This window comes from Oncorhynchus tshawytscha, linkage group LG04 (assembly GCF_018296145.1).
Source record: "Oncorhynchus tshawytscha isolate Ot180627B linkage group LG04, Otsh_v2.0, whole genome shotgun sequence".
NCBI classification, from domain to species: domain Eukaryota; kingdom Metazoa; phylum Chordata; class Actinopteri; order Salmoniformes; family Salmonidae; genus Oncorhynchus; species Oncorhynchus tshawytscha.
In genome coordinates this window covers 41,498,741-41,525,692 of record NC_056432.1, presented here as the reverse complement: position 1 = coordinate 41,525,692, position 26,952 = coordinate 41,498,741, and positions in this window count along the sequence as shown.

The following is a 26,952-nucleotide window of genomic DNA, read 5'->3' as shown; positions in this document are numbered from 1 at the left end:
ATTAGGAAATGTTGCAATTTTTGTTTAGATAGAGTACTGATTCTATGCCATGACATTCTACATTAGGGATGATATAGTTGTATTGATCACGTCACTTGCTATACCGCCATTTCATTGGACATTTGATGACATGTGCATCAGGTCACCAGACAGGCCCTTCCCATAGCCACTGCCTAGGTTAACAATAGAGCTTGTGAGCTTGTAGTCATAAAACCCAGAAATTAGATACATTGGATTCGGAAAGTATTCAGACCCCTTGACTATTTCCACATTTTGTTACGTAACAGTCTTATTCTAAAATGGAATTATTGTTTTTTTCCCCTCATCAATCTACACACAATACCTCATAATGACATAGCAAAAACAGGTTTTTAGGAATTTTTCCTAATTCATAAAAATTAAGTGTTAATATCATATTTACAATAGTATTCAGACCCTTTACTCAGTACTTTGAAGCATTTTTAGCTGTGATTACAGCCTCAAGTATTCTTGGGTATGACGCTAAAAACGTGGCACACCTGTATTTGGGGAGTTTCTACCATTCTTCTCTGCAGATCCTCTCAAGCTTTGTCAGGCTAGACGGGGAGCATCGCTGCACAGCAATTTTCAGGTCTCTCCAGAGATATTCGAGGCTCTGGCTGGGGGCCAGTCAAGGACATTCTGAGAATCCACTCTTACGTTTTCTTGGCTATGTGCTTAGGATTGTTGTCCTGTTGGAAGATGAACCTTCACCCCAGTCTGACGCCCTGAGCACTCTGGAGCAGGTTCATCAAGGATATTTTTGTACTTTGCTTCGTTCATCTTTCCCTCGATCCTGACTAATCTCCCAGTCCCTGCCACTGAAAACATCCCTACAGCATGATGGTGCAACCATCATACTTCACCATTGGGATGGTGGGGGGTTTCCTCCAGACGTGATGCTTGGCATTCTGGTTAAAGACTTCAATCTTGTTTTCATCAGACCAGAGAATCTTGTTTCTCTTGGTCTGAGAGTCCTTTAGGTGCCTTTTGGCAAACTCCAAGTGGGCTGTCGTGGCTTTTACTGAGGAGTGGCTTCCGTCTGGCCACTCTACCATAAATTCCTGATTGGTGGAGTTCTGCAGAGATGGTTGTCCTTCTGGAAGGTTCTCCCATTTGCACAGATGAACTCTGGAGCTCTGTCTCAGAGTGACCATCTGGTTCTTGGTCATCTCCCGGACCAATGCCCTTCTCCCCCGATTGCTCAATTTGTCCTGGCGGCAAGCTCTAGGAAAAGTCTTGGTGGTTTCAAACTTCTTCCATTTAAGTATGATGGAGGCCACTGTGTTCTTGGGGACCTTCAATGCTGCAGAAATGTTTTGTACCCTTCCCCAGATCTGTTTCGACACAATCCTGTCTCGAGCTCTACGGACAATTCCTTCGAACTCATGACTTGGTTTTAATTTTAACACGCACTGTCAACTGTGGGATCTTATATAGACTCATGTGTGCCCTTTGAAATCATGTGCAATCAATTGAATTTACCATAGGTGTACTCCAATCAAGTTGTAGAAACATGTCAAGGATGGTCAATGGAAACAGGATGCACCTGAGCTTAATTTTGAGTCTCATAGTAGTAGTCTCAAAGGATCTGAATACTTATGTAAATAAGGTATTTCTGTTTTTTTATTTATAATACGTGTGCAAAAATGTGTAAAGAAATGTGTAAAAACCTGAATACTTCCCGAATGCACTGTACCTGGTTTGTTCAATTATTGCTATGGAAAAAAATGAATGGGGAAAGAATAGGGTTGGGATAAATGCTGAAAATAAGGTCTGGGGTTAACACAGGCTTAGGAGATCTTATACTTTTTGTTCTATGAGATAATATCAGTCAGTTAACCTTATCTCTATGAATTTAGAAGCCTTTATGTGCTTTAAAAAAAATACATAAATGCTTTGAAATTCACAAAAAGCAACGTTAACTGATAAAGATGATTTAATAGAACAAAATGTTTAATATCTCCTAAGCCTGTGTTTACCACAGAGCTTTTTTTCGGACCACAGAGCTTATTTTCGGCGTTTATCCAAAAACCTTACAAAACCTCCATACATTTTCCCATAGGCTTTGTCCAACGATCCATGGCGGAGTTAGCACCTACAAAAAGATGCCATTACGGGTGGCACACAATTGGCCCAGTATCGTCTAGGGAGGATTTGGCCGGCAGGGATGTTCTTGTCCAATCACGCACTACCGTTCCTATGGCGGGCGCAATGCACACTGACACGGTTGCCAGGTGTACAGTGCTTCCTCCTACACATTGGTGCGGCTGGCTTCCGGGTTAAGCGAGCAATGTGTCAAGAAGCAGTGTAGCTTGGCTGGGTTGTGTTTCGGAGGACGCACAACTCTCGACCTTCGCGTCTCCCGAGTCCGTACGGGAGTTGCAGCGATGGGACAAGACTGTAACTACCAATTGGTACCATGAAACTGGGGAGAAAAAGGGGTAAAAAAAAAGAAGGAAAAAAACGCCATTACTATTGCTCTCAATATTTATTGAAAATGGACGACGGGGTGTCAGTGTAGTTTTGTTGTAGCTCTCAGCCCAGAGGGTGACCTCACGGGTAACAGCATCAGCTGTTTCTTGATCTCCACATTACTGATAAGAGCCTGTCTCATTGGTTGTAGACCAGATGGAAAACTAGAGGCTGAACTGTAATTAAAGCCCTGCTCCAGTCTCCTTTTCACCTCATTTAACACCTGATTTACTTAACAAAAGACATCTCAAATCAGTGGGGGAGGGGTTTCCTCTTTTGTTCTCTATTGCTCCCCTATTGTTCCTCAAGGGGGAGGCCTATGAAATTTGAAGTTTGCTGTGGTTTTTTGCAATTTTACACTATTTTGCTATACATATTAAAAAAAAAAGTTTACCCTTTAGTGTGTGAACTTTACTGTATTTATATTTGGGATATCCACTAAACAGCTACCTACTCCCTCCCTCCATCTAGCTATCTAATAGAATTAGATATACAATAGTCATATCACTGAATTGTACCTGTAGCACCTGACCACAACCAACAGATCCAACAGAGACCGTAGAGCTACTTAACATGGGGACCACGCAGATAGCAGCTGCATCAGCACTATGCTGTAGTGATTTAATTACAGCATCCACATTAATGATAAGTGCCTCTCTCATGGGTGGAGATACTCACATTACATTACATCTGCACTGCTGTCTGAGCCTTTCTCTCAGGTTTAATGAACACAGCCTAAATGGAAGGGGAATGGGACCCTGCAGCTGCTTGCTACTTCAGGAGTAGGAGGGAGTTACCCTTACACCAGGGCTGGTCAACTCTGGACTGGCAGCAGGTAATGCAGGGTTTAGTTCCAACCAAGCAGCATACCTGACTCTACTATTGAAACAACTGAGCTAATTGATCATAATCAGTGATTGGCTGGATCTCGTCTACCTGCTCTAAACTCAAATATCAGGATTTCCTTCCCCTGAGGATACTGATCTAATGTTAGTTTGTTCCTTTCTTTCCTATTGGTTAAGGTTAGCATTTGTGATAAAGGAAGCTGATCCTAGATATGTGTGCCTGTGGGCAACTTCTACTCAGAAACAGCAACTTGTGCAGCTTCATTGGCATGCATTAGCTGCACCTTTACCTATATGAGTATATTCCTTTGTGTACATAGGAAACAGGTGTACTATTTATAAAGTTGTGCGGTGACTTTATCACTTTACAGAATCTCTCCTGCATGTCATTCCTCTAGCCGGCATGAGATCGGAATCATCTGAGGTCAGGCCAGCAGGTAGTTCGGAACACCATCAGAAATCCGAGAGGTCCGAATGCACAGACAGATCTCCGATCCATGATAACATCCCTCTGAGACAGCACTCCAATGTTCCCTCCATTTCTCTCTCTCTCTCTCTCTCTCTCTCTCTCTTCCCTTTTCATCCCCCCTCAACCAAACCTTTTTAGAAGCACCACATTTCTCCTCTTAAATAGTGATATCTGACCAGATTGAAAAAAGGTGGGAAAAAGATAAAGGGTACATTAACAGAGGGATAAAGGAGGTGGCCACCCATGCAGGTCTGTGAGGTGTGGTTCTTTTGTGTGTCTGTGTGTCTGTGTGTGTCAAGGTTATTATAGTTTTAGTTATTATTTTTAATAGTTTTATTAGAAATTCAGTTTAGCTTCAGTTAGATTTCAGATCCACTTTACTAGTTTTTATTTAGTTAAAGTTTTATCAAACATTTCTATTTTGTTTTTCTATTACTTAGTTTCAGTTTTAATGTTAGTGACAGAAAGTAGTCTATGAATGGGAGCCATTTACAGTGCATTCAGAAAGTGTTCCAACCCCTTGACATTTTCAACATTTTGTAACGTTACAGCCTTATTCTAAAATGTATTAAATAGTTTTTCACCCTCATCAATCTACACACAATACCCCATAATGACGAAGCAAAAACAGTGTACAATAGTATTCAGACCCTTTACTCAGTAATTTGTTGAAGCACCTTTGGCAGCGATTACAACCTCGAGTCTTCTTGGGTATGACGCTACAAGCTTGGCACACCAGTATTTGGGGAGTGTCCCCAATTATTTTCTGCAGATCATCTCAAGCTCTGTCAGGTTGGACGGGGAGCGTCGCTGCACAGCTATTTTCAGGTCTCTCCAGAGATGTTCAATGGGGTTCAAGTCAGAGCCCTGTGCCACTCAAGGACATTCAGAGACTTGTCCTGAAGCCATGTCTGAATATTCTTGGCTGTGTGCTTAGGGTCGTTGTCCTGTTGGAAGGTGAACCTCGAATCAAATAAATTGTATTTGTCACATATACATGGTTAGCAAATGTTAATGGTTAGCAAATGTAACGAAATGATTGTGCTTCTAGTTCCGACCATGCAGTAATATCTAACAAGTAATCTAACAATTTCACAACAACTACCTTATACACACAAGTGTAAAGGAATGAATAAGAATATGTACATAAAAATATATATGGATGAGCGATTGCCGAACGGCATAGGCAAGATGCAGTAGATGGTATGGAGTACAGTATATACATATGAGATGAGTAGTGTACGGTATGTAAACATTAAAAAGAGGCATAGTTTAAAGTGACTATTGATACATTTATTACATCCAATTTTTTATTATTAAAGTGGCTAGAGATTGAGTCAGTATGTTGGCAGCAGCCACTCAATGTTAGTGATGGCTGTTTAACAGTCTGATGGCCTTGAGATAGAAGCTGTTTTTCAGTCTCTCGGTCCCAGCTTTGATGCACCTGCACTGACCTCGCCTTCTGGATGATAGCGGGGTGAACAGGCAGTGGCTCGGGTGGTTGTTGTCCTTGATGATCTTTTTGGCCTTCCTGTGACATCGGGTGGTGTAGGTGTCCTGGAGAGCAGGTTGTCTGCCCCCGGTGATGCGTTGTGCACCCTACTCTAAGGCCCTAAGCGCTCTGGAGCAGGTTTTCATCAAGGATCTCTGTGTACTTTCCTCCGTTCATCTTTCCCTCAATCCTGACTAGTCTCCCAGTCCCTGCCGCTGAAAAATATCCCTACAGCATGATGCTGCCACCACAATGCTTCACCGTGCCAGATGGTGCCAGGTTTCCTCTTGACGTAACGCTTGGCATTCAGGCAAAAGAGTTCAGTCTTGGCTTCATAAGACCAGAGAATCTTGTTTCTCATGGTCTGAGAGTCCTTTCGATGCCTTTTGGCAAACTCCAAGCAGGCTGCCATGAGCCTTTTATTACCATAAAGGCCTGATTGGTGGAGTGCTGCAGGGACGGTTGTCCTTCTGGAAGATTCTCCCATCTCCACAGAGGAACTCTGGAGCTCTGTCAGTGACCATCGGGTTCTTGGTCACCTCCCTGAACGAGGCCCTTCACCCCCGATTGCTCATTTTGGCCTAGTGGCCAGCTCTAGGAAGAGTCTTGGTGGTTCCAAACTGTGGTTTATGTCCAATCAGTTGAATTTACCACAGGTTGACTCAAATCAAATTGTAGAAACATCTCAAGGATGATCAATGGAAACAGGGGGCACTCAATTTCAAGCCTCAAAGCAAAAGGTTTTGAATATTTATGTAAATAAGGTATTTCTGTTTTCTAATTTTTGACATTTTGCAAAAAGATCTAAAAACCTGTTTTAGCTTAGTCATTATGGGGTATTGTGTGTAGACTGATGAGGATTTTTATTTATTTAATCTATTATAGAATAAGGATGTAAAGTAGCAAAATGTGAAAAAAGTCAAGGGGTCTGAATACTTTCCGAATGCAGTGGATGTGTTGCATAGGTTTTGTGTTTTTGGGGATGTCACTTCTTGCCACTGTGGGGCAGTAATGCATAAGGTGATGGGTCAGGTCATCGGTTAGGTTAGGTTTAAAGGTAGACTCAGTCAGATGACGTACAGTACCAGTCACAGGTTTGGACACACCTACTCATTCAAGGCTTTTTCTTTAATTTTACTATTTTCTACATTGTAGAATAATAGTGAAGACATCAAAAGTATGAAATAACACATATGGAATCAAGTAGTAACCAAAAAAAAAAGTGTAAAACAAAATATATTTTATATTTCAGATTCTTCAAAGTAGCCACCCTTTGCCTTGATAACAGCTTTGCACATGCTTGTTATTCTCTCAACCAGCTTCATGAGGTAGTTACCTGGAATGCATTTCAATTAACACGTGTGCCTTGTTAAAAGTACATTTGTGGAATTTATTTTCTTCTTACTGTGTTTGAGCCAATCAGTTGTGTTGTGACAAGATAGGGGTGGTATACAGAAGATAACCCTATCTGGTAAAAGACCAAGTCCATATTATGTCAAGAACAGCTCAAATAAGCAAAGAGAAATGACAGTCCATCATTACTTTAGCATATGAAGGTCAGTCAATCCGTAAAATTACAAGAACTTTGAAAGTTTCTTCAAGTGCAGTCGCAAAAACCATCAAGCGCTATGATGAAACTGGCTATGATGAAACTGGCTCTCATGAGGACCACCACAGGAAAGGAAGACCTAGAGTTACCTCTGCTACAGAGGATAAGTTCATTAGAGTTAACTGCACATCAGATTGCAGCCCAAATAAATGCTTCACAGAGTTAAAGTAACAGACACATCTCAACATCAGAGGAGACTGCATGAATCAGGCCTTCATGGTCGAATTGCTGCAAAGAAACCACTACTAAAGGACACCAATAAGAAGAAGAGACTTGCTTGGACCAAGAAACATGAGCAATGGACATTAGACCGGTGGAAATCTGTCCTTTGGTCTAATAAGTCTAAATTTGAGATTCTTGGCTCCAACCGCCGTGTCTTTGTGAGACGCAGAATAAGTGAACGATATCTGCATGTGTAGTTCCCTCCGTGAAGCAAGGAGGAGGTGTGATGTTGCTTTGCTGGTGACAATGTCTGTGATTTATTTAGAATTCAAGGCCCACTTACCAGCATGGCTACCACAGCTTCCTGGAGCGATACGCCATCCCATCTGGTTTGTGCTTAATGAGACTATCATTTGTTTTTCAACAGGACAATGACCCAACACACTTCCAGGCTGTGTAACAGCTATTTGACCAAGAAGGAGAGTGACGGAGTGCTGCATCAGATGACATGGCCTCCAAAATCCCCCAACCTCAATCCAATTGAGATGGTTTGGGATGAAAAAAGCATCCAACAAGTGCTCAGCATATGTGGGAACTCCTTCAAGACTGTTGGAAAATCATTCCAGTTGACTTTTTGGGTTACTACATGATTCCATATGTGTTATTTCATAGTTTTGATATTTTCAGTATTACTATACAATGTAGAAAATAGTAAAAATAAAGAAAAACCCTTGAATGAGTAGGTGTGTCCAAACTTTTGACTGGTACTGTAGATGCCTGAAGTAAACAGTGGTAGTGGGTCAATGTCTGTAACAATCAAGAGTGTTGAAGCGTGAGGCTAAAGTTCTCAGCTGTTTGGGTCCCGTAGCTACCACGTTGTAGAAGTGTGAAAGGCAACTGTGCAAATGTGTAGTTTTGCATCGTACTCATCTCAATGGACCCTTAAGAGCGGATACATTTTGTCAAGTCAGTGACCATCGTTGGTCACTGCCTTTCAAAGTGTGTTGCATTCTGGGGATAAAAAGTGGACAAAACAGCATAAACTTATCCAAAATCCTGTGATCAAGGTTATGATGTCTTTTTTTCTAATTTGGCACACAGACACCAGAGACCATGAGTTAGACCGAATCAAGCCGGTCGGTCACATTTGGTATGCAAACCTTATGTATACTGTATGTCCTTAGAAGCTGTGTGAATATAAAGTCACTGCAACCTGATATGGCACTATAGATGTAATTTGCACCAGTGGCCCCATAGGATTGATCAAGTGGACTGTCTCATGAAAATGAATATTTGATTTTAATTATGCAGACAATGTGAAATATATTGATCTGTATAATCACATACCGTTGCCTTATGTCGTCTGAACATAGTGAAAAGTGGATATTTTACTTGGTAAAATGAGAAACCCGAAGTCCTTCCACTTGCGTAGTCAGCATATTACAGCAATGAGAGTGTATTGAAGTATTTTGGAAAGCTAACGTGGAGAGTACCAATTGAGATTTAAATCAACATGGTAATGCTTTCACTGATTACACATAAAGGAAGCTAGTTCCTACATGATAGAGTGCTTGCTTTGTTATGCTTTCTGTCATCTTGTGAACCCTGTTCATTATTATATTATGATTTGGGGGGATTAGATGTTTATTTCAACATTATAAAGAAAACCTTTTTTAAGCAATGGCAACACTGCCATGAGGATCTGAGCTTTACTGTCGGAAAACCACATTAGTGTCTGACTTTCAACTGTCACAGATGCACCTCCCCCGTCTTCACTCCTCGACGTTTGCCTACAGTTGGTTGCTTTAGCCTTACCACTCAAACATGCCCAATATTTGCGGTGCTGGTCATGGCAACATCATGTCGCTGAGTTTATCTTTGACCTGCCAGATTCAGAAAATGTCAAATCCCATGAGAAAAAAAGCTTGAAAACTTCATTTGATTCATGTGTTTAATTTACTTTAAGTTCTTTTTAGAGTCAAAGATAATATTTTCAGTACAGATTTTGTTTTTTAAAAGGGTTTGCTAATAGTTTTATTTCAGTTTATTTAATATTTTTTTCATGATTAGTTTTCATTTTAGTTTCAGTTTTAGTTTACTATAATAAACTTGGTGTGTGTGTGTGTGTGTGTGTGTGTGTATGGGTTTGCCAGTGTTTGTCTCTCTTTCTTTCCCTCTGATCCAGAGTTCATCTGCTGGTCACTGAGGTGAGAACAGCTCCAAGCCGTCAGTCATCCAGCTGGCCAACCAAAACCTCTTTACTTCCTGTGTCACTGGAACCTATTTAGGATTTATTTGGTATCCCTCATCTCTGCAGGCCAGTCAGGAATCACAGAGCTGGGACTCATGTATCTTTCCACCCTTTGGATAGGAATGGAGGAGTTGGAAAGAAAAGTGCCCAAAGGCTCAATCCTTCATGAATAACTTTCATGAAACTGCAGTGTACAAAATGCCTGATAAGATTTGCAATCTATCCAAACAAAATTAACTTGCAGGTGAAAAAGTACTCTGCAACAGATGTCTGATTCAAATTAAATGAAATATATGTTTTACAAATCCTGAGCAAACATACACTGAGTCTACAAAACATAAGGAACATATTCCTAATATTGAGTTGCATCCCCTTCAACAGCCTCAATTCGTCGGGGCATGGACTCTACACGGTGTCGAAAGCGTTCCACAGGGATGCTGGCCCATGTTGACTCGATTGCCTTGGCTGGATTGCCTTTGGGTGGTGGACCATTCTTGATACACACGGGAAACAGTTGAGCATGAAAAACCCAGCAGCATTGCCATTCTTGACACACTCAAACCAGTGTGCCTGGCACCTACTACCATGCCCCATGTAAAGGCAATTCCATCTTTAGTCTTTCCCACAACCACTGAATGGCACATATACACAACATGTCTCAATTGTCTCAAGGTTTAAAAATCCTTCTTTAGCCCATCTCCTCCCCTTCATCTACACTGATTGAAGTGGGATTAACGGGTGACATCAATAAGGGAACATAGCATTCACCTAGTCACTCTGTCATGGAAAGAGCAGGTGTTCCTAATGTTTTGTTCACTCAGTGTAGATCAAAATGTACCGTAAACTGCTTACTTACAAGCCCTTAACCAACAATACAGTTTTGACAAAATAAAGTTGAGAAAATATTTACGGTACCGAGTAAATGTGAGGTGGTACAGGTTAGTCAAGGTAATTGTACATGTAGGTAGGAGTAAAGTGACTATTGTTATGGATTTTATGTACAGTATATTGACTAAATGATGTATACATTTAAAGTAATGATAGGACTAAATCTAATAGAATTATACCCTGTCTCTGTATAATGATGAAGAGTGTTTGTCCATAAGAAAAAAGGAACTGTGGCAGACAACTTGTGACCACTGTTGCGTATATACTGTACTCTATATCATCTAATGCATCTTTATGTAATACATGTATCACTAGCCACTTTAACTATGCCACTTTGTTTACATACTCATCTCATATGTATATACTGTACTCGATACCATCTACTGTATCTTGCCTATGCCGCTCTGTACCATCACTCATTCATATATCTTTATGTACATATTCTTTATCCCCCTTACACTTGTGTGTATAAGACAGTAGTTTTGGAATTGTTAGATTACTTGTTGGTTATTACTGCATTGTCGGAACTAGAAGCACAAGCATTTCGCTACACTCGCATTAACATCTGCTAACCATGTGTATGTGACAAATAAAATTTGATTTGATTTGATTTGAAACTGATAACAGGGAAGGAAGTCTCCAAACCTTGGGCTTGCAGTAGATTGTGTAACATGTTGCAGGATGTGATGAGCAATGTATGAAGACCTGTAAACTATATTGTCATTGTCTTAGAGGAGGAGGGACAGTTATGACGAAATGAGAGGTATATAAACCAATGTACATGTAAGGATGGGCAGAGCTCTCGTAATTAAATGTTGCTAACTATTGTAGACTGGCCTCTGTCTGTTTCATTTCAACAAGAATCTTACAAATTCTTGGTAACAGACCGAGTAGTTCGATTGAAGTTCAGTTTATGAACATTGAGAACATAATTCTCAACTACGCATAGATAATAAACAGTGAGGAATAAACAGCGAGTAGCAGCACTGTAGTCCGAGTGTCCACAAGCTGTCCACAATTTGTTGACAGCTGCACCTTGAAAAGAAAAAGCTAATATCCTTCAGATTCTTTAACACAGAGAGCCAATTAGGTAAACAAACACTTGGACAACCTGCTGGAAATCTGACCTCATATTCGAAATAGGCAGAGAGAGGGAGGGATGGAAAGAGAAGTAGGGAGAGAAGAAACAGCATTTTTCCATTTTACTGAGGCAGTTTTAGAGGGGTTGCCACAAGCATGCATTACTCCAGTTAAAAGGGAAAGCCTGTCGAGTCATTACTGTCAAAGCTAATGCAGAGGGATGAGGAGTAGGCCCAAAGAGGTAGGTACTCACTAATGAATGAACACACTGCTAAGTTCAACAATTACACTGCCATGTTAATGTAAGGATAACACACCGATTGTACTTAACCACCACTTAGCTTGCAGGAAGGGGCTTTCTTTAATTTCGTTACCCATTTCGGGTTTGCATTCTTGGAAAGAAAGGAGAGAGCATTTACATGGCCATTGAACGTAAAGATAGCAACAAATCACACTAGAAAGCCATTGCTTCAGTGATCGGTTTTCTTTCATTTAAGTTGGTTTGGTTCTTATTCTTGGAGAGTAAAATGGTGAAACATTTTAGGGAAATGGTCCTTAGACAGGTTTCCTATGGTCACTGTATTAATTTGAAAGAGAAGTTCACAGAGCTCTTAAACTCAGAGGACGGAAAAATAAATGTTGGGACTGTGTAGGGCTCTGTATGTAGGTTCCCCCACATATCTTTCTTGGAGGTAAATAGGAAAGAGTGACAGGTTGGAATCAATGGCCCTTCTCAGTTCTCGCCCCACTTTCATTGTTTTTCCTACTAATAAATAATGAATGCCGCGAACTAGCCGAATAAAGTAGATCCACTCACCCAATACACGCTTCCAAGAATAATGTATTAACTCATTTTGTATAGAAAGGTATGGCATTATCCAGTCCAAGCATCTTTTCTGAGGACCCGACTTTTTATTTAGTCTGACATGTGGAATCAATGATGTGTTCTCCCCTCTATATAAATACACAATGGCAGACCAACTCATCAGAAAAGACAGATGGAGCACAACTTTGTGTTCTAATTAACTGTTGACTTGCCTGGAAAGAACAGAGAGAAACCTCCAATAAAACACCCCAGTGTTGTGCTGTGCTCTGTTCAAGTCATTTTTTATTTCAACTACAGTGCCTTGGACGTGGTAATCAGATATGAAAAAAACAAAAATACATCTCCAGTTTTATTCCCTCATTACACGACTGGAAATCTCTATCAATCCAATAATTTAAAAAAAAAAGGCAGAATGCGTGATTTATTTAGGCTAGCCTTGTCTGTTCCTTGTTTTCTTCTAAGTATAAAGTACATGCTTAGTAATTTAGATGGTTGTTTCTACCTTGAAGGAGTAATATTTCAGAAATAATTTCAATATATCCATGGTCTCTAGAAATACCCAAAGTGGTTTAGTAGTATACTAATTATTACAATATTACACTCATTTTAATTTCATTGAGAGCTAAGTGACACAAAATACTAACGTACTGCCTTTCTGTATGTCCATAGGCTTACGCTCCATCATCATCATCATCAGTTTTACAGTTGTCGAAGCATCACCCAGGTTGGTGCTACACTTTGATAATGGATGATCCAGCCAACTTACAGAGGAGGAGGAGACGACGTGCCCGATGAAGAGCTCCGGGCCTGTCTTCAAGCTACTGCTATTGACTGCCTTTCCGAACTACCTTGATATCTGAAGCTGTGGAAAGCCATCAACCATGAAATACCACCAGGTGGAGTTTAAAAAAAATCAGTCTTATAAATATCTATCGGTAGCTAATCAAATACAATGCCATTATCCATGAGAAAGCTTTTGGGTGGCAACACATTCCATCAGGAAAAATAACAGCTGTCTGGACATTTGGAGGTGGGCGTGGGGCTCATGAACATTTCAAACTGTGATTTCTACATTACATTATAGTAGACACTCTTGTCCAGAGCGACTTAAGTCGGTGAGTGAGTACATACATTGAGTACATACATACATTTTCATACTGGTCCCCCATGGGAATCAAATCCACAACCCTGGCATTGCAACTGCCATGCTCTACCAACTGAGCCACACAGGACACACAACTCAGTGTGTTCGCGAAAAAAAGCATAGTTCTTCCATATATTTTCAATGCATAAGCTTTCCATATGGGTGCTGCGTCTAACCTTATCATAATCCAAAAATATCAGTTGCAAAGATGCAAAGAAGTTTTGTATTGCTAATGTTTTTGCTATTGTTGCCATAGTCAATTGTAATACAGGAAGTTGTAGCCTACACACAACAACAGCCGGAACAGCTAGTTGCAGTAAAAAGTTCCAAAATGTATTTTTACTCTTGTGGATTTAATCCCCTTGCTACAGTAGACAAACATTCTAATCCAGATCGGCGTCTAAAACAATCAACCATTTTAGCATGGACCAACTCTGAAAAACAAACTAAAACTTGATGGTTTCAAACTGGTGTAGATCGCCTGCCTAATGTCCTAAAAGAAAACTAATAACATCTACTTGTTGGCAAGAGTCTATCTATTCTCTTATTATCTTTAAACCACTATGGTTTACTTCTGTTCTGGAAACTAGGTATTGACAAAGTAAATGAAAACAAAGCCACACTAGAATGACATGTTTACCTGTATAGCATGTATAACCTTTAACATATTTATACATCTCTAATATACACTGAGTCTACAAAACATTAACACCACCATCCTAATACTAAGTTGCACCCCCTACCCTTTTGCCCTCAGAACAAACTCAATTCGTCGGGGCATGGACTCTACCAGGTGTCGAAAGCGTTCCACAGGGATGCTGGCCCAAATTCACTCCAATGCATCCCACAGCTGTGTCAAGTTGGCTGGATGTCATTTGGGTGGTGGACCATTCTTGATACATATGGAAAACTGTTGAGCATGAAAAACCCTTCAGCGGTGCAGTTCTTGACACAAACTGGTGTGCCTGGCACCTACTACCATACCTCGTTCAAAGGTACTTAAATATTTTGTCTTGCTCATTCACCCTCTGAATGGCACACATACACAATCCATGTCTGAATTGTCTCAAAACTTTAACAATCCTTCTTTAACCCATCTCCTCTCCTTCATCTACACTGATTGAAGAAGACTTAACAAGTGACATCAATAAGGAATCATAGCTTTCACCTGGTCATGGAAAGAGCAGGTGTTCTTGTTTTGTACACTCAGTCAATGTACAGTGCATTCGGAAAGTATTCAGATCGCGTCCCTTTTTTCACATTTTGTTATGTTACAGCCTTATTCTAATATTGATTAAATACAATTTTCCCTCAATCTACACACAATACCCCAAAATGACAAAGTGAAAAAAGGTTTTTATACATTTTTGTATTAAAAATGTTAAAAAACGAAATACCTTATTTACATAAGTATTTGGACCCTTTGCTATGAGACTCGAAGTTGAGCTCAGGTGCATCCTGTTTCCATTGATCCATCTGTGAGCTGTTTGTACAACTTGATTGGCGTTAACCTGTGGTAAATTAAATAGATTGGACATGATTTGGAAAGGCACACGATTTGGAAAGGCACATGATTTGTCAGAGCAAAAATCAAGCCATGAGGTCGAAGGAATTGTCCGTAGAGCTCGAGACAGGATTGTGTCAAGGCACAGATCTGGGGAAGAGTACCAAAACATTCCTGCTGTCACGCCCTGACCTTAGAGAGCTTTTTATGTCTCTATTTTGGTTTGGTCAGGGTGTGATTTGGGTGGGCATTCTATGTTCCTTTTTCTATGTTTTGTATTTCTTTGTTTTGGCCGAGTATGGTTCTCAATCAGGGACAGCTGTCTATCGTTGTCTCTGATTGGGAACCATACTTAGGTAGCTTTTCCCCACCTATGCTTTGTGGGTAGTTATTTTCTGTTTAGTGTTTTCTGCACCTGACAGGACTGTTTCGGTTTCGTTTATTCTCTTTGTTAGTTTGTTAATATTGTTGTTATTGTGTTCAGTTTAATAAAAAGCATGAACACTTACCACGCTGCGCTTTGGTCCGATTATTCCTCATCCAACGATGACACCCGTAACACCTGCAGCATTGAAGGTCCCCAAGAACATAGTGACCTCCATCATTCTTAAATGGAAGAAGTTTTGAACCTCCTTGACTCTTCCTAAACTGAGCAATCGGGGGTGAAGGGCCTTGTTCAGGGAGGTGACCAAAAAGCCGATGGTCACTCTGACAGAGCTACAGAGCTCCAGAGTTCCTCTGTGGAGATGGGAGAACCTTCCAGAAGGACAACCATCTCTACAGCACTCCACCAATTAGTTCTTTATGGTAGAGTGGCCAGACGGAAGCCACTCCTCAGTAAAAGTCATATGACAGCCCGCTTGGAGTTTGCCAAAAGGCAAACGGACTCTCAGACCAAGAGAAACAAGATTCTCTGGTCTGATGAAACAAGATTGAACACTTTGGCCTGAATGCCAAGTGTCACGTCTGGTGGAACCTGGCACCATCCCCAGTGAAGCATGGTGATGGCAGCATCATGTTTTTCAGCGGCAGGGACTGGGAGACAGCGACAGGAACTGGGAGATCAGTCAGGATCGAGGCAAAGATTTTTTAAAAAAGCAAAGTACTGAGATATCCTTGATGAAAACCTGCTCCAGAGCGCTCAGGACCTCAGACTAGGGCGAAGGTTTACCTTCCAACACAACAGCGACCCTAAGCACACAGCCAAGACAACACAAGAGTGGCTTTGGGACAAGTTTCTGAATGTCATTGAGTGGCCCAGCCAGAGCCCGGACTTGAAACCGATCAAACATCTCTGGAGAGTCATGAAAATAGCTGTGCAGCGTTGCTCCCCACCCAACCTGATAGAGCTTGAGAGGATCTGCAAAGAAGAATTGTAGAAACTCCCCAAATACATGTGTGCCAAGCTTGTAGCGTCATAGCCAATAAGACTCGAGGCTAATCTTTTTAAAATAAATTTGCAACAATTTCTAAAAACCTGTTTTTTTTTTATTTTTACGATGGGGTATTGTGTGTAGATAAAAAAAAGATTTTAGAATAAGGCAGTAACGTAACAAAATGTGGAAAAAGTCAAGGAGTCTGAATACATTCCGAATACACTGTACACCCTTTTAAAGTAAGACACTGGCCGAGTCCGAATACCCATACTTGCATTCTAAATAGTTTGAGTTCTGTATGCGAAAAAAATCTAGTTTAATAATTTGCGGTATTTCGCAAATTGAGTATACTTTAAATGCCCATATTTCATACCAATTTAAAATTTGGCAACAGCTAATCAATTAGATATGGGGATGAGCTACCAAAATCAACAAATAGCGGGAAACAATGCAATCATGCATGACACATTTTCAGTATGCGAAAATAGAATGTTTATTAGTAGGCAACATTTTAAAAAATCTAGTATGGTTTAAATGCCAGGATATTATACTAAGTTCGGCTCTTCATCTAGTAGAATTTGATGCACACTTTTCCACAATGAATTGGAAGCGGTGGGCTGCAAATTATAGTCGCTAGTTCTCTTCAAGTAGCCAAACAAAACTAGGCTTCTTACAGTAATTATGAAGATGCCCAAAATCTTCTGCAGGGTTGTTCAAATGTTGGCTAAGTATTTTTTACTCTCCTTTAAAATGATCATGACTACAGTACATGTTTTTTTGTTGTTGTGAATTTCAGTTCTCTCACTGAACAGTGTTTGTTTTCCATTGGCCTTCGTCAGAGCTTAAATACTAAACCATCTTTTGTCTTCTGAATGTGTCAGAACCGGGGACTCGGGTGTTATTGATGTCATGTTCATCAGGAATTGTGATTTGAACATATGGATTGTTTCAGTTTTGTAGGCTAGGATGCATATTTAATTATTACATTTATGGATCAAGCCTCGGCAGTCATTCTGATCTCGTTCCCAATGATTAGTGCTTTAGTTTATTATGTTGCTGTCCAGCGGTTCTGAATTTGAGATACACCCGACTGTCCACTTTTTTTCTGTGCAATAGACCTTTTGATTTGAAACGTTTTGGTGTGTGTACTAGGCTATTTGATTTAATTTATATATGTTGCAGCACTTTGGTTTCACTAATAAATATGTTGAAATGGAACCAAATTATCTGTTTCTATAGCCATTTTCCCTCCCCGGTATCATGTGACTCGTTAGTGTTACAAGGTCTCAGGTATGAATGGGGAGCAGGTGTGTTAAATTTGGTGCCATCGCTCTCACACTCCCTCATACTGACTAGTCACTGGAAGTTCAACATGGCACCTCATGGCAAAGATCTCTCTGAGGATCTGAAAAAAAGAATTGTTGCTCTACATAAAGATGGCCTGGGCTATATGAAGATTGCCAAGACCCTGAAACTGAGCTGCAGCACGGTGGCCAAGAACATACAGCGGTTTAACTGGACAGGTCCCACTCAGAACAGGCCTCACCATGGTCGACCAAAGAAGTTGAGTGCACGTGCTCAGCGTCACATCCAGAGGTTGTCTTTGGGAAATAGACGTATGAGTGCTGCCAGCATTGCTGCAGAGGTTGAAGGGGTGGGGGAGTCAGCCTGTCAGTGCTCAGACCATACGCCGTACACTGACTTCATAAAATCTGCATGGCTGTCGTCCCAGAAGGAAGCCTCTTCTAAAGATGATGCACAAGAAATCCCGCAAACAGTTTGCTGAAGACAAGCAGACTAAGGACATGGATTACTGGAACCATGTCCTGTGGTCTGATGAGACCAAGATAAACTTAGTTGGTTCAGATGGTGTCAAGCGTGTGTGGCGGCAACCAGGTGAGGAGTACAAAGACAAGTGTGTCTTGCCTACAGTCAAGCATGGTGGTGGGAGTGTCATGGTCTGGGGCTGCATGAGTGCTGCCGGCACTGGGGAGCTACAGTTCATTGAGGGAACCATGAATGCCAACATGTACTGTGACATACTGAAGCAGAGCATGATCCCCTCCCTTCGGAGACTGGGCCGCGGGGCAGTATTCCAACATGATAACGACCCCAAACACACCTCCAAGACGACCACTGCCTTGCTAAAGAAGCTGAGGGTAAAGGTGATGGACTGGCCAAGCATGCCTCCAGACCTAAACCCTATTGAGCATCTGTGGGGCATCCTCAAACGGAAGGTGGAGGAGTGCAAGGTCTCTAACATCTACCAGCTCCGTGATGTTGTCATGGAGGAGTGGAAGAGGACTCCAGTGGCAACCTGTGAAGCTCTGGTGAACTCCATGCCCAAAAGGGTTAAGGCAGTGCTGGAAAATGATGGTGGCCACACAAAATATTGACACTTTGGGCCCAATTTGGACATTTTCACTTAGGGGTGTACCCACTTTTATTGCCAGCGTTTTAGACATTAATGGCTGTGTGTTGAGTTATTTTGAGGGGACAGCAAATTTACACTGTTATTAAACAAGCTGTACACTCACTACTTTACATTGTAGCAAAGTGTCATTCCTTCTACCATTTGCGTCCAGGGAGATATCTGGGATGAGATCTCTTCAAGACACGCAGGCTCCTGATGCGCATGTACCCGCTTATATATTTGTAGAATATTTTAACTCCAGAAAGGTTATGTGTCAACATGCTGACATATCTAAGCCTTTATACTTAGGCATGAACAAATCCACATATTTTCAGAAATGTATCATATCTGTAGTCATTACATGATCCGTATACCAAAAATGTATGATCGAAAATGGACTAAATCTGAGTCATGATCAATATCCAGCATCCAGATGATTCGACCTATTGAGGCATCGAAAATCATTGTTCTGTTTCACATGAAGGTGACATATCTGACATACATTTGCACCATATTGAAAGCAAACCGTCACATTTAATCCCAAGCACATCTCTGCAGTTTCTGGAGGAAAAAAAAATATATAATATATATTTCATTTATTTGACAGAAATTTAAAAAAAGTTCCACACCCTCAATACCCTTGCCAACCTTGTTTATTATGGACGATGGATGCAATGGGTGCAGATTAGGTTGTCAGGGGCAGTCCCTCGAATTCCAGGTAGTGTTGGTCTGTGATCCACTCCAAACTGTCAATGCATAAATCCTGAATCGAAATTGTGTCGATATTGCAAGAAAATATTGTAATTTCACTTTTTTTTTAAATGTATTTATTTAACCTTTATTTATCTAGGCAAGTCAGTTAAGCACAAATTCTTATTTTACAGTGACGGCCTGCCCGGCCAAACCCTACCCTAGCCATTTGTGCGCCACCCTATGGGATTCCCGATCACGGTCGGTTGTGATACAGCCTGGGACTTAAACATACCACAAGGTAGCTACTCTACCTGCTTCATTCATGACGAGAAAACAAACTGGAACAAGCTAGCTAGCCAAGTACCTAATTAGCTATCTTAAATTAATCAGTAATACAAAATATGCCCAAACATTTTTAAATGTTAGCTGTCATAGGGGGTATAAAAAAATCCCTGAAGGGAAGGAAATGTTATTTGTTAGCTAGCTATGCTACCAGTTAGCTTTCCCCCCACACTTTCAAGCCTAGCTATCTAGCCCTACTGGCTGCTGGCCAAATTAGCAAACGTTCATGATTCTAGTTACTAAGATACATAAATCATATAAAATTAGCTACCCACTTTTATCGTTAACTTCTTTGAGGTATTTTCTGAACAGCTTCTCACTTCTTTGTTTCTCCAGTTGTCAGTTCGACCACACACCGTTTACAAACTAATTTGTGGCGCCCAAATAAAGACAGCAGAAAAGAGGTGATTCTTGTTGCTAGGCTACCAGTTACAGTGCTTTTAGCTTGCCGTTTGCGCGTTCCTTTATGCAGATGGCTTAAAAAAAAGTTTAGCTAGTGTTTCAAATAATATGGATATATGGATGTATTATTTGTTAAATGATTGAACATGTCCTCAAGAGTCAAATAAGCATAAATGTTCCTTATTTGGCAAAACTAAAAGCATATCAAGATCCTGATATGGACCTCAGTCAGGAGTATATGCATTGTATGTGCTGAGAAAATATACCACTTAGGCCAACTGTCAGTATTTGTCATCATATAGAGAAAATAAGTTGTCCACATAGGCCTATCTCAGGATATCTAATGAGTCAATATCTGGCCATACCGCGTATGATATCCAGAGGGAATCCAACATATTTCACAAATTATTGAGCATGAGCTGAAAACTCTGAAAATGCGTCAGAAATTGTCCTTATTTTCTGCATATCAAAAAGCATATCAAGATCAGGATATGGACCTCAGCCAAGAGAAGCATATCTGGAATCAATCTAGTTTATTAAGCTGAGAAAACACAGATATGTGATGTATACAGTCAGTATTTGTCAACATGAAGAGAGATAATAGGATGTCGCATATCTCAGGATATTGAATGAGTCCATATCTGGCCATAGGAAATGACCATGTGTGATATTCGGAGTAATCCCAATACCATATATGTCTAAAAGACACATCTCGATTCAGAATTTGTCAGGATATGGTGCAAATCCACAAAACTCTAAATATGCATTGAAAATGGTCTGTATTCTCTAGAATACTACAAACGTGTAATGTAAAGATATCCCCTGATATTGACTCTTTTCGCCCAGTGCTATCTTTCTGCTGAAATTAAAAGCTAATGTAGGCCTAAATTCTTGGAATTATCTAGAGCCATGAATGGCAAAGTTGCCGTGGACAATGATACACATGGACTGGAATTAAACAAACTACAACATTTTAAATGCTAGCCATGGCAGGACTGGAAAATGTTGATAATGATGCTATCTCACTACAGCGTCGGCCCAAATGTGTTTATCTTTTCAAAATGACAATAGGAAGTGTGAAGTGAAGAGGAAACAAGAGTCCTTATAACTTGCCACACTCTAGAAGGATAAGCCCTACAGTACATGCTAAACTCCCAGTGCAATACAACCTAATCTAATCTAAGACACCATTTGTACAGCTATCAAGTTACACCCCTAGTGCGCACACACGTACACACACACACACACACACACACACACACACACAGACTACATGCACAACTGCCTCCTCGCACACACAGCACACACACCATGTCTCTTCGCGCACACACACACACACAAAGTGTTTTCTCTCCAGACAATTAGTCTAAGTGTAGGTTGTCTTTATCAGACGGCAGGCAGTTAGCATTGAAAGGTCAGACACTAGGTTGGGGTAACTTACTGCTGTTCCACCCATAGAGCCCATATATTTTCACAAACAATAGTTTCCATCTCCACTGAAGACATTCTGGGTCCATAAAATGCAAACATTTGAAAAAGTGTCAACTTTTTCTCAATCTCAGTCAATAAAAATCGTTGACATAGTTGCACGTGATAAAATGCTACGTTAGCTGTTCCCATTATATAACCTGGCACATTTAGCCCTACCCGACCAGGTGGCAGTGATTATTTCCTGTAACAAATTCCGCATCTGCCTATCAAAGATCTATGACTTTATATCCACTAACCAATGGCATTTCTTACATTAGGTCAACTTGGCCACCAGAGGGATATTTTAAACCTCTAATTTCAAGGTTGGCTTTTGTTCCACTTTGTCTGTCACAATTGTAATGGACCAATATTGCATGATGCATCCTTGACTAGACTACTAGCTACTAACGTTAGGCAAAATTTGAAAGGCACATTTTTGTATATATGACAAAATCCCACATTTTTGCTTATCTGTTTTACATACTGTACATCCATGTGCTTTTACAGGGGGGACAACAACATTGATTCAACCAGTTTGTGCCCAGTGAGATAATATTAAAAGTTGCAATTGTACGCATATTTTTGAACGTTTAATTGCAGAATTTGTTACAGGATATAATAATGTCCAGCATAGGGCTGAATGTGCCAGGTTATCTGATGGGAAAAGCTAACATTTAGTGTTTGCGATTTTAATTGGTTGATGCGAATTTTGAGATAGAGAAAAAGTTCAAGTTTAAACTTTTTCTAATGTTTGCAAGTATGGACCATCTCTCTACTCCTGTCACATATTTTACTACTATACTTAAACCATACGGCCCCTCCTCTGTCTATCTCTTCCTCTCTCTCATTCACAGTCTCTTTCTCAGTTTCTCTCTGTCTCTCATTCTTTCTTTCTCTCCATGTGCTTAATAATATATGATTCCACCATAATTCTGCATGTAACCTCAACAAGTATGGCTAGAGCATTTTCTTAGGCATATACTGTCAATACGAGACAACGGAAGGCTGACCTCATCCTCATTTCCTATGATGGATTTCTACCAATTTAACCTTTGACAGGCAACCTAAAGGTTATACAAAGGTCACTAACTTTTTCAATGAACTAGCTCACAAATATCTTGGATTATCCACTGTGGCACTATTAGATATCCTAATGCTTTTAGAACTTGCTTATCCCACGTAAACGGAATCAAAGACAACATAGCTCAAATGTTATTGTAAAATGTGCATTTAGATGAGAACTACTGTACAGACGTTAGTGTCGAACTGCTTTGCTTTATCTTGGCCAGGTTGAATTGTAAATGAGAACTTGTTCTCAACTTGCCTACCTGGTTAAATAAAGGTGAAATAAATAAATAAATAAATAAATAAAAGTGACAATCCCTCTTTGTTTTGCATTTATCTCAGTCTGCCTGCCTGTCTTCCTCCCTTCGGACGTTATAGACACCAGATCCCACACGCCTCCCTGCATTCTTCCAACAACCTGATTTTTTTTTTTAAAGCTTTGATGAGTGACTGCTGAGTTTAAAAGGGAAGGAAAAAAGGGAGAATAAAGGGAGAAATTAAACCCATCAGAGCCGTTTATGGGTCTGACCTTTCTCTGCACAGACCACATGCTTTATTATTCCCTTACTCCAGCTCAGGACTCATTAGGAACGCCTGGAACTCTATCTGACATGTGGAATTCCATATACTCAGGCAGACACATCTCCCTACAAAACACACACATGTGCACCCACACACATTCTGGGTTCTGAGACAGTTATTCCTTTGGCAAGCGGAATGGGGATGACATCACAAGGCAGGCAGCGGTAAACAGTCTTGATTAGGGGATGGCCTTGGTTGCCAAGACAGCCAATGTCAGTGTTGGTGGTCTGTAGTCCCCATCCGTAGCTGTGCCCGAGGGCCAGTTAGCTAAATATATACAGTTCTCTCTTCTCTACAGAGTTCCAGGCAGCATGTGTTTTAATGCTGAGGCTGATTAGGGTATTTGTGCTTGTTTGTTGTGTTTGTTTGAACAGAGGTATTTCTGCACTCAAATCCTTGATACATGACAACCTTGTCTGGTGCACTTAGATGTGTATCATAAATATGTGTTCTAGTAATATGTTTCTTTGATTCACAGACATTTTGACATTGGAACTGAAGTTCTAAACTCATCAAAAAAAGAAACTGTCTTTCAAAGGTAATTCGTAAACATCCAAATAACTTCACATATCTTCATTGTAAAGGGTTTAAACACATGTTCAATGAACATTTAATGAACATGCACCTGTGGAATGGTCGTTAAGACACTAACAGTTTACAGACGGTAAGAAATTAAGGTCACAGTTATGAAAACCTAGGACACTAAAGACACCTTTCTACTGACTCTGAAAAACACCAAAAGAAAGATGCCTGGGTCCCTGCTCATCTGCGTGAACATGCCTTAGGCATGCTGCAAGGAGGCATGAGGACTGCAGATGTGGCCAGGGTAATAAATTGAAATGTCTGTACTATGAGACGCCTAAGACAGCGCTACAGGGAGGACAGGACGGACAACTGATCATCCTCGCAGTGGCAGACCACGTGTAACAACACCTGCACAGGATCGGTACATCCGAACATCACACCTGCGGGACAGGTACAGGATGGCAACAACAACTGCCTGAGTTACACCAAGAATGCACAATCCATCCATCAGTGCTCAGGCTGTCCGCAATAGGCTGAGAGAGGCTGGACTGAGGGGTTCTAGGCCTGTTGTAAGGCAGGTCCTCACCAGACATCAACGGCAACAACGTTACCTATGGACACAAACCCACCATTGCTGGACCAAACAGGACTGGCAGAAAGTGCTCTTCAATGACGAGTCACAGTTTTGTCTCACCAGTGGTGATGGTCGGATTTGCGTTTATCTGTGCAGGAATGAGTGTTACGGTGTGGGGGCGGTGTGTCACAGCATCATCGGACTGAGCTTGTTGTCATTGCAGGCAATCTCAACACGACATCCTCCTCCCTCATGTGGTACCTTTCCTGCAGGCTCATCCTGACATGACCCTCCAATATGACAATGCCACCAGCCATACGGCGCGAAGAGTCCATATCTCAATCCCATTGAGCACGTCTGGGACCTGTTGGATCAGAGGGCTAGGGCCATTCCACCCAGAAATGTCCGGGAATTTGCAGGTGCCTTGGTGGAAGAGTGGGGTAACATCTCACAGCAAGAACTGGCAAATCTGGTGCACTGCAGTACTTAATGATTTTGGCCCCCCTTTGTTCAGAGACACATTATTCCATTTCTGTTAGTCACATGTCTGTGGAACTTGTTCGGTTTATGTCTCAGTTGCTGAATCTTATGTTCATACAAATATTTACACATGCTTAGTTAGCTTAAAATAAACGCAGTTTACAGTGAGGACGTTTCTTTTTTTGCTGAGTTTATATGGCATATGTGTTTGGCGCACAGAGAGAGAGAGAGAGAGAGAGAAAATTAAGGTGCGGAGAGTCAGTGCTGCCCCACAGTAAGGGAGTGAAAAGCTCGTGGCTGGCATGTGTGGGGTCCTTAATGACGCTACGATAGGTCCTGGATGGGTGGGAACATGGCCCCAATGATATATTGGGCCATCTTCACCACCCTCTGGAGAGTGTTGCGGTCGTGGACGGAGCAATTCACTTGTGCTTTATTCCAGTATGTGTGTGTGTGTGTGAGTATGTGTGTGTGTCTCTTTGACCAGGACCATGACATGAATCTAACTCTGAATGTGTAGGGCTAGAGAGGGACCCTACAAACTAAGGTGTCAGCACTGCAGCCGTTGGTCGAACCAACGGGGTCAGCACTTCTGTCACGTGTGTCACAAGCGACCACCATGGGTGACCAGCACTCAGCAGAAATGTCAGAGCCCTGAAAATGGTGGCACAGACTTTAGGAGAAAATCATTATATGGAGAGGTCAGTTAGGACTGCAGCGCAGAGCTGATGGAAGACCTTGGGTGTCAGTCTTGACAGGTGCAACATAGATTTGTTTTGCTAGTGTTGTCATTAGTGGGTTCTGGAGCTCAGCTTATAAAGGTCTTTGTGGTAAATGTTTTGGTACACCTACTGGAGAGCTCTTCTTTGTCTACACCAATTCAGCATCTCTCTTCAGCCTTAGCTCCACCCATCTCTTTAAGCATTCACATGTGATGCCATGTGCTAAACAGAGTGAATAGTTTAGTAAACAATCAAAGATTTCAAGACTAAAAGTGGTAAAAGTAGTAGCCTACAATAAGGAAAAACTATGCACTTTATCTAGTTTTTTTATTAAAACAATTATTTCACCTTTATTTAACCAGGTAGGCCAGTTGAGAACAAGTTCTCATTTACAACTGCGACCTGACCAAGATAAAGCAAAGCAGTGCAACAAAAACAACAACACCTAAACAAACGTACAGTCAGTAACACAATATAAGAGTAGGGAGGTAAGTCAGTACATAGGCCATAGATGCAAAATAATTACAATTTCGCATTAACACTGGAGTGATAGATGTGCAGATGATGATGTGCAAGTAGAGATACTGGGGTGCAAAAGAGCAAGAGGATAAGTAACAATATGAGGATGAAGTAAGTTGGGTGTGCTATTTACAGATGGGCTGTGTACAGGTTCAGTGATCGTTAAGCTGCTCTGACAAGACGCTAGTCCTTGGCCTACAGTGCATTCGGAAAGTATTCAGACCCCTTGACTTTTCCACATTTTAATACATTACAGCCTTATTGTAAAATTGCTTAAATAGTTTTTTCCCCCTCATCAATCTACACACAATACCCCATAATGTCAAAGTAAAAACATTTTGGGGGGGAAATTTTTGCAAATGTAAAAATAAAATATCACATTTACATAAGTATTCAGACCCTTTACTCAGTACTTTGATGAAGCAGCTCTGGAAGTGATAACAGCCTCGAGTTTTGGGGGGTAGAGGCTACAAGCTTGGCACACCTGTATTTGTCTGAGTCACTCAAGGACATTCATTAACTTGTCCCGAAGTCACTTCTGCGCTGTCTTGGATGTGTGCTTAGGGTTGTTGTTGTGTTGGAAGGTGAACCTTTGCCCCAGTCTTTGGTCCTGAGCGCTCTGGAGCAGGTTTTCATCAAAGATCTCTCTGTACTTTGCTCTGTTCATCTTTCCCTCTGTCCTGAATACTCTTCCAGTCCCTGCCGCTGAAAAACATCCGCACAGCATGATGATGCCACCATCATGCTTCACCATAGGGATGGTGTCAGGTTTCCTCCAGGTGTGACACTTGGCATTCAGGTCAAAGAGTTCAATCTTGGTTTCATGAGACCAGAAAATCTTGTTTATCATGGTCTTAGGTGCCTTTTGGCAAACTCCAAGCAGTTTGTCATGTGCCTTTTAGGAGTGGATTCTGTCTGGACACTCTACCATAAAGGCCTGATTGGTGGAGTGCTGCAGAGATGGTTGTCCTTCTAGAAGGTTCTCCCATCTCCACAGAGGAACTCTGGAGCTCTGTCAGAGTGACC